The following is a 16581-nucleotide window of genomic DNA, read 5'->3' as shown; positions in this document are numbered from 1 at the left end:
AGACTTCTCCTTAAGAAAACAGTCATCTTGGGGCTCTTAATTCCCATGAATAGTAGCTGCCCAGGAAATCTGCAGTCATGAAGTCCCTCCTATTTTTTCACAGCTTTTCCCACAGCTGTGTTAATGGGCCATGTCAACTGATGGGGTATTAGTTTAAAGATGAGCTGTTTAAGAGCCAAGGTTCTCTTCATCTATTTCTGAAATCATCTTCATCTCTGGGGACAGAGATCTTCTTCTCTCCCTGAGGGCACAGGGTCTCATCACTCTTTTGGTTTTCAATGTGCAAACTTTTCAGGGGATCACAGCTACTTCCACATTTGCTTACTTAAGCATGGAGGCCATTGCTGAACAAGTCATCTCCCCATACTTTTCAATGTGTTATAGGGAAAAAGAGATGGGGCCTGGCAGGCTCCCTGGGAAGGGGCCAGGCCTCACGGCAGGAGCCACTTGGCCGGCCCTGGCTGAGACAGGGACCTGGTCAGCCTTGTTACCTCTTTGCCAGCCAGAAGGGAAGGAGACCCTCCCCAGGCTTTTTTGTCATTAACAGAGCCGTGTACAGTTTCCTGTTGTGGTTTAACAGATTGTCAATTTTCAATGCAAATACTGATTGGTTTCTTTGTCACACACGGTAGAAACTGCTAGCAGCTTCTCTTAGGACATCACTTCTGTGATGCAAAACCACCACAACAGCACAGAGCTCCTTTGTCCATATGTAGTGGTCATGTAGCTGAGTCCTCAAAAGCCCTCCTTGGGAGATCTCGGAGCCCTCTCCAAGGTGTTTTCAAATGAAAACATTCAGCTCATAGTCTAAGAAAATGACCAGGGCCAGCCTCACCTGTCTGTCCTGGCTACTTTTTGTCTGGGAGCAATCCTTGGATATATGGAATTAGGGAACCAAGTTTTAAATTTGGCCATGGCCCCTGGACATGAAGGTCGGTTCTTTTCCATAGGAATGAACGAACAGGGCTCCAGTGTTTCCAGGGCAGATGAGACAAGATCACCAGAGGAAAATGCCAGCCACAGCTGGCAGGTTTTGTTCTGAGAGATACCCTCGCATATAGGAAATTTTTTTGGAGAGTACCAATTTTGGCAATGGGCACCTGAAAAGATGGAAGATGAAGATAGACTCTTCCACAGCAAGGAAAGCACAGAGACCCAGTACTCCAGGAGCTGATGAGAGGCAGCCCTTGACATCCCCAGATCAGCCAGACCTGTCAGGGGGCCCCTGGGAGGCCAAGCCAGACAGACCTGTTCCATGTTCCCTCGGTTCCATGGGGCCCCACAGTATCCCAAGGGTCCCTTGCTTCCAGGAGGCCCTGAGGTGTCATAATGCCCCCTTGGTGACACGAGGCCTTGAAGGGTCACAATGGTCTCCATGGTTCCATCAGGCCCCACAGAGTCATCATGGTCTCTGGGTTCCATGCAGCCCTGCTGTGTCACCATGGCCCCTTGGTTCCATGGGCTCCAGTGGTGCCACAATGATCCCCTTGGTTCCATGAGGTTCCCACAGTGTCCCAGTGATCTTCATGGGAAGGAAAGAACTGAACCCCAGTGTTGCAGGGGCAGTCACCCAAGGCCAAGGCCAGCCAGACTTGTTGGTCCTGGCAGATTGTGCCTGGAAGCAAGCCTTGGATATACAGAATTGTAGAGGTGGAATCCCAATTTGAGACATGGACACCATAGGGGGAGAAGCACAGTTCTTTTCCATAGGAAGGAAAGCACAGAACACCGGTGTTTCCAGGCCAGATAAAAGGCAGCCACCAGAGGCCTAGGCCAGCCAGATCTCTCCATCCTGCTAGCTTTTATCTGAAAGCAACCCTTGGATATAGAGAATTTGGGAGGTGGAATCTCAATTTTGGCCATTTCTGCGTAGAGAAGAAGGGCAGTTTCTTCCCATAGAAAGGAAATCACGGAGGCCAAGTGTTTCAAAGGCAGAAAAGGAGAGAGGTGGCTCCTGGGAGGACAAGCCAGCAGGCTTGTTTGTCTTGGCAGATTTTGTCATGGAGGAATCCTTGAATATATGGAATTTGGGAGGAGGAATCTCAATTTTGACCACAGACACCTTGAGAAGAAGGATGGTTCTCTCCATTGGAAGGAAAGCAAAAGCCCCAGTGTTTGGAAAGCAGGTGAGAGGAAGCTCCCAAGAGGCCAAGGGCAGCCAGACCTTTCTATCCTGGCACCTTTCACTTGGGAGCAATCCTTGGATGTACAGAGTTTTGGAGGTGGAATCCCAGTTTTGGCCTTGGGCACCTGGTCAAGGTGGATGGTTTTTTTCCCCATAAGAAGGCAAAATGCGAAGTCCAATTGTTCTGGAAAAAGATGAGAGGTGGCCACCCTTAGGTCAATCCAGCCAGACCTGTCTCTCCTGGCACCTTTTGTCTAGGGGCTATCCTTGGACACAGGGCATTTTGGAGGTGGAATCTCAGTTTTGGCTGTTGGCGCTTGGACAGGAAGGAGAGTTCTTTTCATTAGGAAGGAAAGCACAGAAGCCCAGGGTTTTAGAGGCACATGAGTGCCAGCCCTCAGGAAGCCAAAGCGAGCCAGACTTGTCAGTCCTGGCAGCTTTTGTCTGGGAACTATCTTTGGATATAGGGAATTCTAGAGGCAGATGCTCAGTTTTGGCCATGGGTGCCTGGACGAGATGGAAGGTTTTTTCCCATAAAGGAGAAAAGCACATGGTCCCAGTGTTTCATAGGCAGATGAGAGGTGGCCCCTGGGTGGCCACGGCAAACAGATCTGTCTCTCCTGGCAGATTTCATCTGGGAACAATCTTTGCATAAAAGGAAATTTGGAGGAGGAAACCCAGTTTTTGCCATGGGCCTCTGGAGGAGACGGACAGTTCTCTCCCATAGGAAGGAAAACCTAGAGCCCCAGTGCTTCAGGGGCAGATGAGAAGCAGCCCTCAACATGCCAATGTCAGCTGAGCCTGACAGGTGATCCCCAGGGGGCCCAGCCAGCCAGACCTGTTCCATGTTCATGTGGTATTATGGGACCCCACAGTGTCACAATGGTCTCCTTGGTTCCATGAGGCCCTGGAGTGTCACAATGTTCTCCTTGCTTCTGCAGTGTCACAATGGCCGCGTGCTGCCATGGGGCCTTGCAATGTCACCATGGCCCCTCAGCTCCACGCGGCCCTGCTGTGTCACAATGGCTCCTTGTCTCTATGGGCCCCACAGCTTCATCCTTGACCCTTGGTTCCATAGAGGTCCTGAGTTTCACAATGGTTCTCCTGATTCCATGAGGCACCAGAGTGTCACAATGGTCTCCTTGATTCCACTAGGTTCCATGGTCACCATGGTGTCCCTGGATCTGCACTGTCACAATGGCCCCTTGGTTCCACGAGTTTCAGTACTGTCAGCAATGGTTTCCTTGTTCCAACAGGTCCTTGATGTGTCACAATGGTCCCTGCCTATGTTGAGAATATCTGGTTGGTGTTTCTCCTGTGCACCAAACCCAAGTCAAGGAACCTTTGGTTATCCCCAGCATTTCGGTGTTCTGGGGTGTTGCAGCCCTGCAGGCTCACAGTGGCCTCTTGTTTCCATGAGGCCCCACAGTGTCACACTGGCCCCTTGGTTCCATGAGGATCTGGAGTGCCACACAGGTTTATGGCATTTTTCCTTGCTGCCCCTCACATCCCACTGCCCCACAAACAGCCCCGAGGCACCCGTGAGGGACAGGCCCTGCTGTCCCAGGCTGGGCTCAGGGCTTGGCCTTTCTGCTTCCCCCAGCCAGCCCAGGCCTTGCTCAGCCTTGCAGTTCCCTGCTCAGAGCCTTGGGCTCCCTGCAATCCTGGCCTCAAGGATCTGCTCTCAGCAGTCCCTGGGGAGCCTTTGGCACTCCCTGCCCTCAGTGGGGCCCCGTGATGCTCCAAGGGACTTGGAGTTTTGCTTCTGATTCCTTGAGCAGCTTCTTCAGCCTTCTCTCAGTGCCTGAGGACGCAGGACTCAGCCCCAAATCCACCTTGGGGACCATTAAAATACAGAAATCCCACGGGGGCTCTTCTTTTTCCTCCAATTGTTTTCCAAGTGTCCAGAGCTTGTGCAGCTGTTTGGAGTTCAGTTAAAGAGGAAGATTTTCAAGTGTACCTCATAAAAGTGCACTTTTAAATGTTTAATCAAGGCAATATTTTTTTGTTTTCCAGTTCAGAGAAGAGCTGATAGAAGCATTCCCCAGGTGATCTTGATGCTGAGTGTCTCCTTAGGAGGTCTGGTCATGGAGAAGAATAAGACCCTTGAGGGCTGGCCCTGTTTGGACAAGCTGCTCCTCACCCCCAGCCTCACCATGTCTGACATGGCCCAGCTGGCACTGACATCCCTGTGCCCTGCAGCAGAACCTTGTCCCCTGAGCTCTGCAGCTCCATGGCCCAGCCCATTGCACCGTGTGCCACCTGCTCTCCTCAGGGCTCTGCCTGCACACAGGCCCAGGAGAAGTTTTCCTGTTGGGAAGGAAGGCATGGAAAAGCCTGAGCAGGTTTCCTGAACAACAAAGCCCACTCAGGAGCCACCTGCTCAGTCCAGGCTGCCTGGAATGGTGTCACCTTTCTGCAAGGAACAGTGTGAACAGAAATGATCTCTGGCAGCAGAATTCTCTGAGTCTTGCAGCTGAATTCTCTGTCCCTGTTGTTTCCCTGGATCTCTGTTGCAGATGGAAGCTGCTGGTGCCATCCTCACCTTGAACCTCTCTCTGGAATGCAAACAGATGTTCCCAGGTCTGATAAAAAGGATTTGCTCAATGTTTCCACAAAACTTTCGGGTTCCTCATGGAACAAAGGGGTCATTTTGACACTGAGGGGGTGACGTGGAAGCCAGGAGTCAATTGTGACCCTGGGGTCCCATGGAACCAAGGGGCCATGGTGACACAGCAGGGCCACGTGGTTCCAGTGGTCCATTGTGACACTGTGGATCCAATGAGACCATGGAGACACCCCCAGAACCTCCTGGAACCAAGGAGTCCATGGTGACCCAGCGGGGCTGCATGGAGCCAATGGTCCATGGTGACACTGCCCATCCAAGGAGGCCATTGTGACCCTGCGGAAGCTCATGGAGCCAGGGAGGCTATTGTGACACTGCAGAACTTCATGACACTAAATATCCATGGTGACACAGCAGGGCATCATGGGAACCAATGAACTGCTGCTGGCAGTGCGGAAACTCATGGAGCCAGGGGCCCTTGTGGCACTGCAGAAGGAACACAGCTGCTGGACCTTGTCCCCTGGCCCTGCTCAGCTCCTTGGGAGGCACGGCAGGAGCAGCGCCCTGGGAGCCTGGGGAATGCCCCTCTGGGATCCATGGCACACACTCCCAGGGGCTGGAATTCCAGTTGCCAGCCAGGAAAAGATGTTCCTGCCCTTGAAGGCAAAGCTCTTAAGAAGGAGCTTGTCCTAGGGTGACATTATGATGCTTGTATCCCCATTTGTGTGCTCTGTTTATGCTGGATATTATGTTCTGTGCCTTCAAGACTGGCTCTGAAGAGCGAATGTTTTGTTCTGGTTTTGTTATCAGCCTGCTCCCCCACGGCTGGCAGACACAGAGACGGGGCAGTGCATAGTGCGGCTTTTGCTTTTTGCTTTGCTTTCACTTTGCTCTTGCTCCTGCTTTGCTCCTGCTTTGCTCTTGCTTTTTGCTTTAGCTCATTAGTTATTTTAGCTAAGCAGTCCAAATTTTTCCCTGGACTGTTTTTCCTTTCCCTTTTTTGAAACGACTTGAACTTGTTCCAGACTGGGACCTGGGAAACACCGAGAGTTTGCACCTTGTGGCCTGCAGCAGCCATCCCCAGCGCCAGAGGGACCGACAACAGAGCGACCACTCCCAAGAGAGACTTTCTGAATTTGTCATCCTTACCCAGAGTGGTGAAAGAGTGTTGTCATCCAGTATTGTTCATTCTGTGTGCTGGGGGGTGCTGTGCCTGTAAAATAAACAGGTTCTTTCCACTTGTCTCTGACGAATCCTTTCTGAAACAGTTGTGGGGAGGGGCCGTGTGGGTTTGCTTTCTGGAGGGGCCCCCTTTTTGTGGTTTTCTCCTAAATTTGCCCTAAACCAGGACAAAATTTGGTGCCCAACATGGTGCATGAGAGAGAGTGGAAAAAACCCTGTCCTAATTGTATTTTGGTTGCCATTACTCTGTGTTGGTTTAAAGCAGTTAATAGCCGTGGTTTTTGGATTCATAATGTCTCTTGGGGTGGAGGCTTGCATGCATTTCTGGTCCCTTGGGTTTTTTGAGATCTTAATACCTCTATGGACCCTAGGTTTATTTTCTCATCCAGAAATAGCTCTGGTATTGTCCCTAATACGTAGTTTTTACAGCAGAGGGGCTGTGACCAGAATAGCTATCCTGCTGGGCTTGGTTGTATTGACCTGTAAGAAGTTTAGAGAAGTGCTTGGGTCTGTTCCAGGGATGAATGGTTCATGGCTATGGTTATGCACCCAGTTTGTCAGAGGAGGAGCAGGGGATGAGGCTTTTCAGCCTTTGCTTTCCTTCTTCTCCTCTGAATCAGTTACCTCCCTGTTGGAGAATGTTCAGTTTCCCCTGAATGTTAAAGAGACCATCTTTCTGCTGTTTAATCTGGTAAGCTTCCTCTATACAGTTAGCAGCTCCTCTAGAATGAGGGCTGAGATTTCTAGAGGGGCTGATGAGACCCCTGACCCAGGAGTAGACCCAGGCATGGAAAATCCTGAGTGGGGTGGGAAATGGGAGCATATGGGCCAAATCCTGAAGGAATTCTCTGTCCCTGTAGTGTGGGACTTTCCCCATGAACAAATTCAGAACCCAGCTGAGGTGGGGAAATACCTGAGAGAGAAGTACCATGATGACCCTCAGGAGAAAAAGCTCATTGCAGTGAGCTGGGCCCTGGCATATGCTTATCGCACACTGCTGGATACTCTAGGGCAGCAGACAGAGGCAGCGGGCTAGGGAGATAAATCAACAGCTATCCCAGTCACTCAGGCTGCAGCCAACACCTCAGGCTCAAAGCCAGCAGCTAAATCAGACAGTAAGCCTAAGCCAGCAGCTAAACCAAACAATAAGCCTCAACCAATAGCTGTTGCTACTGGCACTAGAAGTGGAAAGTGCACAGACAAGACCGATCGACCAGTGAATGATGATAATGATGCAGAAGAAGAACCTTCAACACCTCCTGACATAAAATCAAGAGTCAGAGCAACAGGCGCAAGGTCGGAAGCCAATATTGAGTCCTTTTCCCTGAAGGACCTCCATAGCCTAAAAAAAAATTACACCCGACGATCTGATGAATCCATAATTAGCTGGCTAGTCCGTCTTTAGGATGCTGCAGGCGAGGCTACAATTCTAGATAGCACTAAGGCGAAGCATTTGAGATCCCTGTCACATAATCCTGTCATCGACCAAGAAATAATGAGGGGGGCTGACCCTCACAGCCTCTGGGCATGGGTCTTGGATAGTGTTGCACAAAAGTACCTGTGTGCAGATGATCTCTATATACAACAAACCCAGTAAAAGACTATAGAACAAGAAATCCAACGCCTGAGAGAAATGGCAGTGGCAGAGATTATCTTCTCAAATAACATAACAACTAAGAATCCAAACTTGATACCATGCACATCTGTGATGTGGCGAAAACTCATACGACTTGAGCCACATGAATATGCTTCTGCTTTAGCCATAATGAAACGGGATGACAGGGATGAGACTGTGCTTGATATGGCAAGGAAGCTGCGAGCATATGCAGATGCTGTACATAGCCCAACACATGCCAAAATCGCAGCGGTGGAGACACGTCTGCAGAAGTTAGAAGACAAAATAAAGAAGAATCATAAAAAGCTCAAAGAGGAGATTAAAGAAGACCTTCTCCAAATCTCGGCAGTGCAGATCAGAGGTTCTAGTACCCAACACAAACGTTCCCCAGATAGAGAGAGAAGATACACCCCACAAACTGAGCTGTGGTTCTTCCTGCGTAATTGCAAAAAAAAACATGAAGAGATGAGATAGAAGATCTACTGCTACTCTAACCCAACGGGTGCGTGAATTGAAGGAAGACAGAGCTCAGAGAAGAAGTCCCACCAGAAGGAAAGCAGCTCCAGTTGCCCATAGCCAAACTACCAGATATGATGATGATAACATGTCCGATCCCCTTAAAGAAACTTCCAAGACATACGTCCAAGAAAAGAAAGATAGCCAGGCTTAGAGGGGCCCTGCCTCTAGCCAAGTAGAGGCTAGGGAAAATCGTGTTTTCTAGACTATGTGAATTCGTTGGCCTGGCACATCAGAACCACAAGAGTATAAAGCTTTAGTTGACACTGGTGCCCAGTGCACATTAATCCCATCAAGATATGTGGGGACAGAATCCGTTTCTATTGCTGGTGTGACAGGGGGATCACAGGATTTCACTTTGGTGGAAGCTGATGTGAGCCTGACGGGAAATGAGTGGAAGAAACACCCTATTGTGACTGGCCCAGAGGCCCCATGTATTTTGGGCATAGATTATCTCCGAAGTGGGTATTTCAAAGACCCAAAAGGACTCAGGTGGGCATTTGGGATAGCAGCTGTAGCGACAGAGGGTGTCCAGCAATTGAACACCTTGCCTGGACTGTCTGAGAATCCATGTACAGTAGGACTTCTAAAGGGAGAAGAGCAACACATACCAATTGCCACTTCCACAGTGCATCATCGACAGTATAGAACCACTGGAGATGCTGTGATTGCCATCCATAAGATGATCCGAGAGCTGGAGAGCCAAGGGGTGGTCAGCAAGACCCACTCACCCTTTAATAGCCCTATTTGGCCTGTGCGTAAATCTGAAGGAGAATGGAGATTGACGGTGGACTACCGTGCATTGAATGAAGTGACTCCACCACTGAGTGCTGCCGTGCCAGACATATTAGAGCTCCAGTACGAGCTGGAGTCCAAGGCAGCGAAGTGGTGTGCCACTATCGATATTGCCAATGCATTTTTCTCCATTCCTCTGGCAGCAGAATGCAGGCCTCAGTTTGCTTTCACGTGGAGTGGCGTGCAGTACACCTGGAACCGACTGCCCCAGGGGTGGAAGCACAGTCCTACTATCTGCCATGGACTGATCCAGAGTGCACTAGAAAAGGGTGAGGCTCCAGAACATCTACAGGATATTGATGACATCATTGAATGGGGGAACACAGCTGCAGAAGTGTTTGAGAAAGGAGAGGAAATCATCCAAATCCTCCTGGGAGCTGGTTTTGCCATCAAAAAGAGCAAAGTAAAGGGACCAGCTCCTGAGATTCAGTTCCTAGGAGTAAAGTGGCAAGATGGTCGGCGTCAGATTCCTATGGATGTTATCAACAAGATCACAGCTATATCTCCACCGACCAATAAGAAGGAGGCACAAGCTTTCCTAGGTGCCATAGGCTTTTGGAGAATGCACGTTCCCGAGTACAGTCAGATTGTGAGCCCTCTTTACCTGGTCACCCGGAAGAAGAACAATTTCCACTGGGGCCCTGAGTAGCAACAAGCCTTTGTCCAGATCAAGCAGGAGATTGCTCATACAGTAGCCCTTGGCCCGGTCAGGACAGGACCAGAGGTGAGAAACATGCTCTACTCTGCAGCCGGGAACCATGGTCTGTCTTGGAGTCTTTGGCAGAAGGTGCCTGGGGAGACTCGGGGTCGACCACTGGGATTCTGGAGTCGAAGCTACAGAGGGTCTGAAGCTAACTACACTCCAATAGAGAAAGAGATCTTGGCTGCCTATGAAGGAGTCCAAGCGGCCTCAGAAGTGATTGGTATTGAAGCACAACTCCTCCTGGCACCCCGACTACCGGTGCTGGGGTGGATGTTCAAAGGGAAGGTTCCTTCCACCCACCATGCCACCAGTGCTACATGGAGCAAGTGGATTGCTCTTATCACACAGCGCGCCCGTATAGGTAAACTGAATCGCCCTGGGATTTTGGAGGTAATTACAAATTGGCCCGAAGGTGAAAATTTTGGTGTCACAGACGAAGAACAAGAACCAGTGACACGGGCTGAAGAAGCTCCTCCATATAACCAACTGCCCCCAGAGGAAACACGCTATGCTCTTTTCACTGATGGGTCCTGTCGCATCGTTGGAATGAATCGGAAGTGGAAAGCAGCCGTATGGAGCCCCAGACGACAGGTTGCACAAGCTATCGAAGGAGAAGGTGGATCGAGCCAATTTGTGGAGCTCAAAGCTATACAGCTGGCCCTGGACATTGCTGAAAGAGAGAAGTGGCCAAAGCTCTGCCTCTGCACTGACTCATGGATGGTAGCCAGTGCTCTGTGGGGATGGCTGGAGAGGTGGAAAGTGGCTAACTGGCAGCCTAGAGGGAAAGACAAATTGGGCTGCTGAAGAGCGGAAAGACATCGCTACCAGGGTAGGGAGGCAACCTGTGAGTGAAACATAAACTTTAAAGAATTTAGAGATTTTTGAGGAGCTAAGATTTTAGTTAGAGATAAGCTTTGTTGAAGCTAATTAAAACAAATAGGTAGGCCTTGATGAAGTTAAGAGTTAGTAGTTAACTAATAATTGATTGCTTGTCAACATAATATTTGGTTAGCTGGGTTTATAATGAAGAATATAGAAACTGACAAATAGCTTTGAGGAACATAAGACAGTTGTGGGCCTCCTCTGCTCTGAAACCAATTGAAGACAAGGAATGGGAGTTCTTCCAAGGGTTCATTTGTCATATTTGCATTGAAAAGGTAGAAAGGTCAGAACAAGGAAGACTACATTTACTTCTTAATTTTGGGACCCCTCCCCATGTAAGCGACCACCGACCCATTTCAAGGAACACACTACACATGCTTAATAGCTTTTGAACTAATTAACATATGAAGCAGGGAATGGGATGTACCAAAATCATGAATATGTATTGGTATTTTGGGTATTCAATACTTGCATAGATAAAAGAGCTCTGTAATCACCTGTAAATTGCGGTGTGTATTTGGGAGCTATCCCGCCCACTGCCCGGCATCGCAATAAACATACACTTTCTAACTTTAAACTGTTAGAGAGTTTTTGTCCGTCACAGTTGGATATCAGTACTAGATCAATATCCATATTTTAATAAATCCTGAGGGTCCACCACGTAGATTCCCATGTCCCCAAGAGGAGAGCCAATGAGGAGCACCAAAACTATGAGCAGGCAGACCAGGCTGCAAAAATAGGGGTGTCAAAGATAGACCTAGATTGGGAACACAAGGGAGAGTTATTCCTAGCTCGATGGGCCCATGATGCCTCAGGCCATCAGGGCAGAGATGCCACCTATAAATGGGCACGGGACTGAGGGGTGGATTTGACCATGGACAGCATTTCTCAGCTTATCCATGACTGTGAGATGTGTGCTGCCATCAAGCAGGCCAAGCGAGTGAAGCCCCTATGGTATGGTGGGCGGTGGTCCAAGTACAAGTATGGGGAGGCCTGGCAGATTGACTGCATCCCACTGCCCCAGACACACCAAGGCAAGAACTACGTGCTGACAATGGTGGAAGCCACCACGGGATGGTTGGAAACCTACCCTGTGCCTCACACCACTGCCCAGAACACCATCCTGGGCCTGGAAAAGCAAATCCTGTGGAATCATGGCACCCCTGAGAGGACTGAGTTGGACAATGGGACTCATTTCAAGAAAAGCCTTATCAACACCTGGGCCAGGGAGCATGGCATTGAGTGGGTGTACCATATCCCCTAGCATGCACCAGCTGCTGGCAAAGTGGAGAAGTACAATGGACTCCTAAAAACCCACTTGAAAGCCTTGGGTGGAGGATCTTACAAAAATTGGGAGCAGCATTCAGCAAAGGCCACCTGGTTAGTTAACACCCGAGGTTCCACCAAGCGAGCAGGTCCTGCTCAGTCTGAGTCCCTGAATATAATAGAAGGAGATAAAGTCCCAGTGGTACATGTCAGAGGTTTGTTGGGGAAGACGGTGTAGATCAATTCTGCCTTGAGTACAAACAAACCCATTGTGGGGTTGTCTTTGCTCAGGGACCAGGTTGCACATGGTGGATAATGCAGAGAGATGGAACAACACGATGTGTACCTCAGGGAGATCTGATTGTGGGGTGAGGATGATATGCAAATATCACTGCTGGATTTAACTGCCATTGTCTGTACAGTAAACCACACAGACATGAAATAGAAGGAAATGTGTGAGTGCCAAAGGTCTGAGCAAGTGAAAGATGGAGTTTTCAGTGAGGAAAATGGAAGTGTAGAATCCTGAAGCTCTGTAGTCTGGGGCCTGGATTCAGTTGTCCAGTGAGGGGAGGTGACAGGAGCATGATGGGTATTGCTTGTAATTTTTTGGGTGGAGCAGATGGAAGTTTTTACGTGAATAAAATGCATGATGTATGTGTGTGTAGAGTTAGAATATATATTAGTTTTGGTAGTAAGTTGAGCATATGAGGATAAGGGGTGGAATGTCCTAGGGAGACTTTATGATTCCTGTATCCTCAATCATCTGTTCCATTTATGCTGGATATTATATTCTGTGCCTTCAAGACTGGTTCTGAGACCGAAGGTGGGGAGAAGAAGAAGCGTGGACTTTGTTATCAGAGACTGCACTCACTCCTCTAAAAGCAACACTCCTCCACATTCTACTCCACTGTGCTGTCTGGGCACAGACGGGCCAGACCAGAGCCCTCCTTTGCTTTTTAGTTAGTTGAGCTAGCTGAGGCAGAGAAGTTTTCCCTGGACTGTTTTTTTTTCTTTCCCTTTTCTTGGAACTGTTTGAACCTGCTCCAGACTGGGACCTGGGGAGCACCAAGAGCTCGCCCTTTGTAGCCTACCAGGGCTTACTCTGGGCAGCAGCCTTTCCCAGTGCCGGAGGGATTGATAACAGAGCGACCACCCACCGGAGAGACTTTCTGAATTTGTCATCTCTTCAGAGCAGCGAATCAGTTTTGTCATCTGGTATTGTTCACGTTTTGTGCGGGGGAATGCTTTGCCTTGTAAATAAACAGGGGTTTTTCCACTTCTCTCCAAGGAAATTTTTCCCAAACCTGTTGCGAAGAGGGGCTGCATGGGTTTGCTTTGTGGGAGGGCCCCCTTTTGGAGGTTTTCTCTCAAATTTGCCCTAAACCAGGACAAATAACATAATCTGTCAGTTTAAGGATGCACTGTACAGCTCATAGCAGTGTAATGAATATGATATCTGTGTATCGCTTATAGAAATAGTGATGTGATGAACGTATTGTACTGTAGACCTTGGCAAAATAGAAGATGCTAAAAGGCTTTTGTGTAACTAAGAGAACAGTGTAAAGCCATCCAGGGCTTTACAGGTGATAAGACAACAGTGACACAAGACAGAGCATGGAGGAGACTGGGGAAGAGCTCGTTAGCTCCTCTTATCAGAGAAGTGTGAAACAACTGGGATGAAACCACGGGAAGGAATAAAATAGATTGACTTGATCCCAGGATGTCATGCAGATAAGTCAGGGTGTAAAAGCCAAAATCAAAGGAGTCCCTGCAAGATCAAAAGCTTTCAAGAATGTTTGAATACTGTAGAAGCTAATGAATATGCATGTAACCCCAGCAATGTAACTGTGTATAAAGAGCATGATTTTAAGCTACCTGGTGCTCTTTGCCATTCACCAAACCCATCCCAGCGCTGATCACTCATTTGTCCTTCTTTTATCCTTGATTAAACTTTTAAAAGTTCTAAAGAGTCAACTGTGTTTTTCACAACATTGTGGGGCCTCATGAACCCTGTGGGCCATTGTGACACTGCACAGCCTTGTGGAACCATGGAGACCATGGTGACACCATGGGGCACATGGAACCAAGGCTTCCATTTTGACACTGAGGAACCTCGTGGAACCAAGGGCCCATTGAGACACTTTGGAACTAAGGAGATCATTGTTGAGAGTACAGAACCTCAAGGAATCCAAAGTCCATGTGACAGAGCAAGGCCTCATGGAAGCAAAAAGACCATGATGACCTTCTGGGGCCCCATGGAACCAAATATCCACTGTGACACTGCAGAGCCTGAAAGAACCAAGAGTCCATGGCGACACAAGAAGGCCTTGTGGAGCCAAGCAGTCCAAAGGTCTAAAACATTCCTTGCATCTCTCTGCCTTAGGGAAGAGGAGCCTGCTCGGTGGCAGCTTGGGATGGCACACACTCAAGGCGGGTCTCTATTGTCAATGACGAAATTCTGGAGTTTTAGATTGTTTCCAAAAAGAAAAAGTAAAAAGGGAAAAAAAAACCCTTTAGTTGTGTGCAGCCAGTTCTCCAAGCAAAGCAGGACCCAGGTGAGTGAAGAGAGACAGGATGGGGTTGGGGAATGTGGAGCAAGGTTGTTCACACTGGGTCAGAGCTCAAGGCACAGCTTCCCTGACCAGGGCAAACCTCCTTAGCAAAATCTCTGGATCAATATCAGTCACAGAATGCTGCAATCAGCTCTTCTCTCAAGAGAACATTAATAAAATACACCCTTAAAATAGGAATGCATCTTTCATAGAACCTCTGTGAAATATTTCTCCATAACTGCAGCAGGAAACCTTCCTAATGAACTGCCCCAGACCAGAGGGAAATCAAGGCAGGGCCATGGTTTGTCAGGACTTGCTTGATCCTCATGAGCCCCGTTGTGCATTTGGAGCTGAGCTCTGGAACCTCAGGGCCTGAGAGGTGATTGTACAAACCTTTGCAGGAGTCAAAATCACAAGAAACACCCAAAGTGTCTTGAGGCATGCATGGGTCCCACTGAGGTCCATCCCCAACACAGGCTCCTCATGGACTCCTTGGAGGAGAGAACTGGAGGCCAGGATGGCACAAAACCTTGTCAGAGACTCAGTGTGGAAAGGAATTTCAAAAGTACCTTAAAAACCTTGAGTATCTCAAAGCATTAATGAACTCCACTGAGTGTCAGTACAAAGCTCTCAAGGGACTCATTAAACCAGATAATTGGGGCCATGATTGCACAAACCTCTCCCAGAGTCTGTACCAGAAGGGAAACACCAAGTACCTTAAAATAACTGAAGTGCCTTGAAGTATTAATGAACCCCACTGAGTGTCATTACTGATAAAAGCTCTCAAGGGATTTAATAAAGCAGATAATTGGAGGCTGTGACTGCACAATCTTTCTCATTGAGTCTGTATCAAAAGGGAAACACCAAGTAGCGAAAAAGCAGAAGTACTCTGAAGTATTAATGAGCCCCACTGAGTGTTGTTACTGACAAAGCCTCTCCAGAGACTCATTACAGCAGATAATTGGAGGTCATCATTACAGAAACCACTCAGAGACTACAAGGCAAAAGCCAAAGCCAAAGTCCTTTGAAAAGCCTGCAGTCCCTGGGAGCATTGAGGAGCCCCCAGGGCCATTGCTGAGCAAGGCTCCCCAGGGACTCCTTCCAGCAGATCCTTGAGGCCACTGGCATGTGGGCTAGGGGGGATGCTGAGGGCAGGACAAGGGGCTGCCAGTGGCCAGCCTGGCTGGGGCTGTGCCAGGAGGCCCCAGTGCCTCAGGACAAGGTGTCTCCTGCCAGCCCTTGGTGGCACAGACCCTGCTGTGCCCCGGGGCACCAAGACTTGGCTTCTCTTTGTCCCCACCTGTCATCACTGCCTGCAGTTCTCTGCTCTGCCTGGGGCCTGGGGACACTGTCTCAGTTGTGTCCCTCCCTGGGACCCATTAAAAGTCCAAGAAACTTTGGAGTGTGATTCTGACTTGGAGCTCTGCAGAGGTTTCTTCAGCTGCCTCTCAGGGACTGATGTTCAGGGCCTGAGCACAAAGCCCCAGAGGCTCATTAAAGTCCTTGTGCTGTGTCTGTGCTGCTGAGCTGGGCTGGGCTGCTGGCACAGAGGCAGCTCCTGGGAACCAAGAAGAGCTTGAAAAGCACATTTCTCTTGCTGAGCAGCTCTTCTGCCAGCCCAGCAGGGCTGGGGCACTGCCTGCAGCCAGCCCGGGCACAGCACAGAGGCACAGAGAGCTCCAATCAGTCAGGGCTGGGAAGGTGCTGAGAAGTGCCTGGGGCAGAATCCCTGCCAGCCCTTGGCACAGGAACCTCTGGCTGCAGGACAATGCAGCTGCAGCTCCTGGAGTGATCTCCTACAGCTGGAACATCCCAATGCCTTCAGACTCTGTGAGTACAACTCTGGCTATTTCTGGTGCCGGGGAGGTGAAATGCTCATGAATCTCTGACATGCTGAGGGGTTCAGATCAGTCATAGAATATTTCCAAGACAAGGATTTTGACAAAAATGAGGAAATTTCCAAATACTTTTTATTCAATTTCCTATTAATGGAGAATGGCAGGGAGGGGAGAATAAATAAGAACAGCTGACTATGAATTATTAATTTTGAAATCTGAAAAGTGCCTGAGACATTTGAACTGTTCCTTTTAGTGATCAATAGGTTCACAGGATATCCCTATATGTGCTTTCAGCCACTCTGATTGTAGTCAGCAGGAGCATCACCTTCGCTGGGCTTATCAGCCTCACTCTGAGCAGTCCTTTCTATAAGGTGCAAAGAGAACCTGCCCCCAACCACTGCCCTGCAGACAGGCGGGGCTCTGTAGGGCCAAGGAGAGTGCCCAGAGATTTGGGGTCTGTGAGTGCTGACAGGGAGAGATCAGGCACAGGGAAACAACAGCAGGAGGAAAATCTGCAGGAAGCAAAGAGATGATCAGGGAA

The 16581-nt window shown here is 49.1% G+C and overlaps 2 pseudogenes; one reads left to right on the top strand and one right to left on the bottom strand.

Annotated features, from left to right (window-relative positions):
* LOC119696322 overlaps positions 1 to 16581 on the top strand; it is a 2199709-nt pseudogene that overhangs the window by 587261 nt on the left and 1595867 nt on the right.
* LOC119696323 overlaps positions 1 to 16581 on the bottom strand; it is a 1148804-nt pseudogene that overhangs the window by 535628 nt on the left and 596595 nt on the right.

This window comes from Motacilla alba, unplaced genomic scaffold (assembly GCF_015832195.1).
Source record: "Motacilla alba alba isolate MOTALB_02 unplaced genomic scaffold, Motacilla_alba_V1.0_pri HiC_scaffold_28, whole genome shotgun sequence".
In the NCBI taxonomy this organism is placed as follows: domain Eukaryota; kingdom Metazoa; phylum Chordata; class Aves; order Passeriformes; family Motacillidae; genus Motacilla; species Motacilla alba.
Note: the sequence above shows the minus strand (reverse complement) of the source record. Positions and strands in the feature narration are given on the sequence as shown.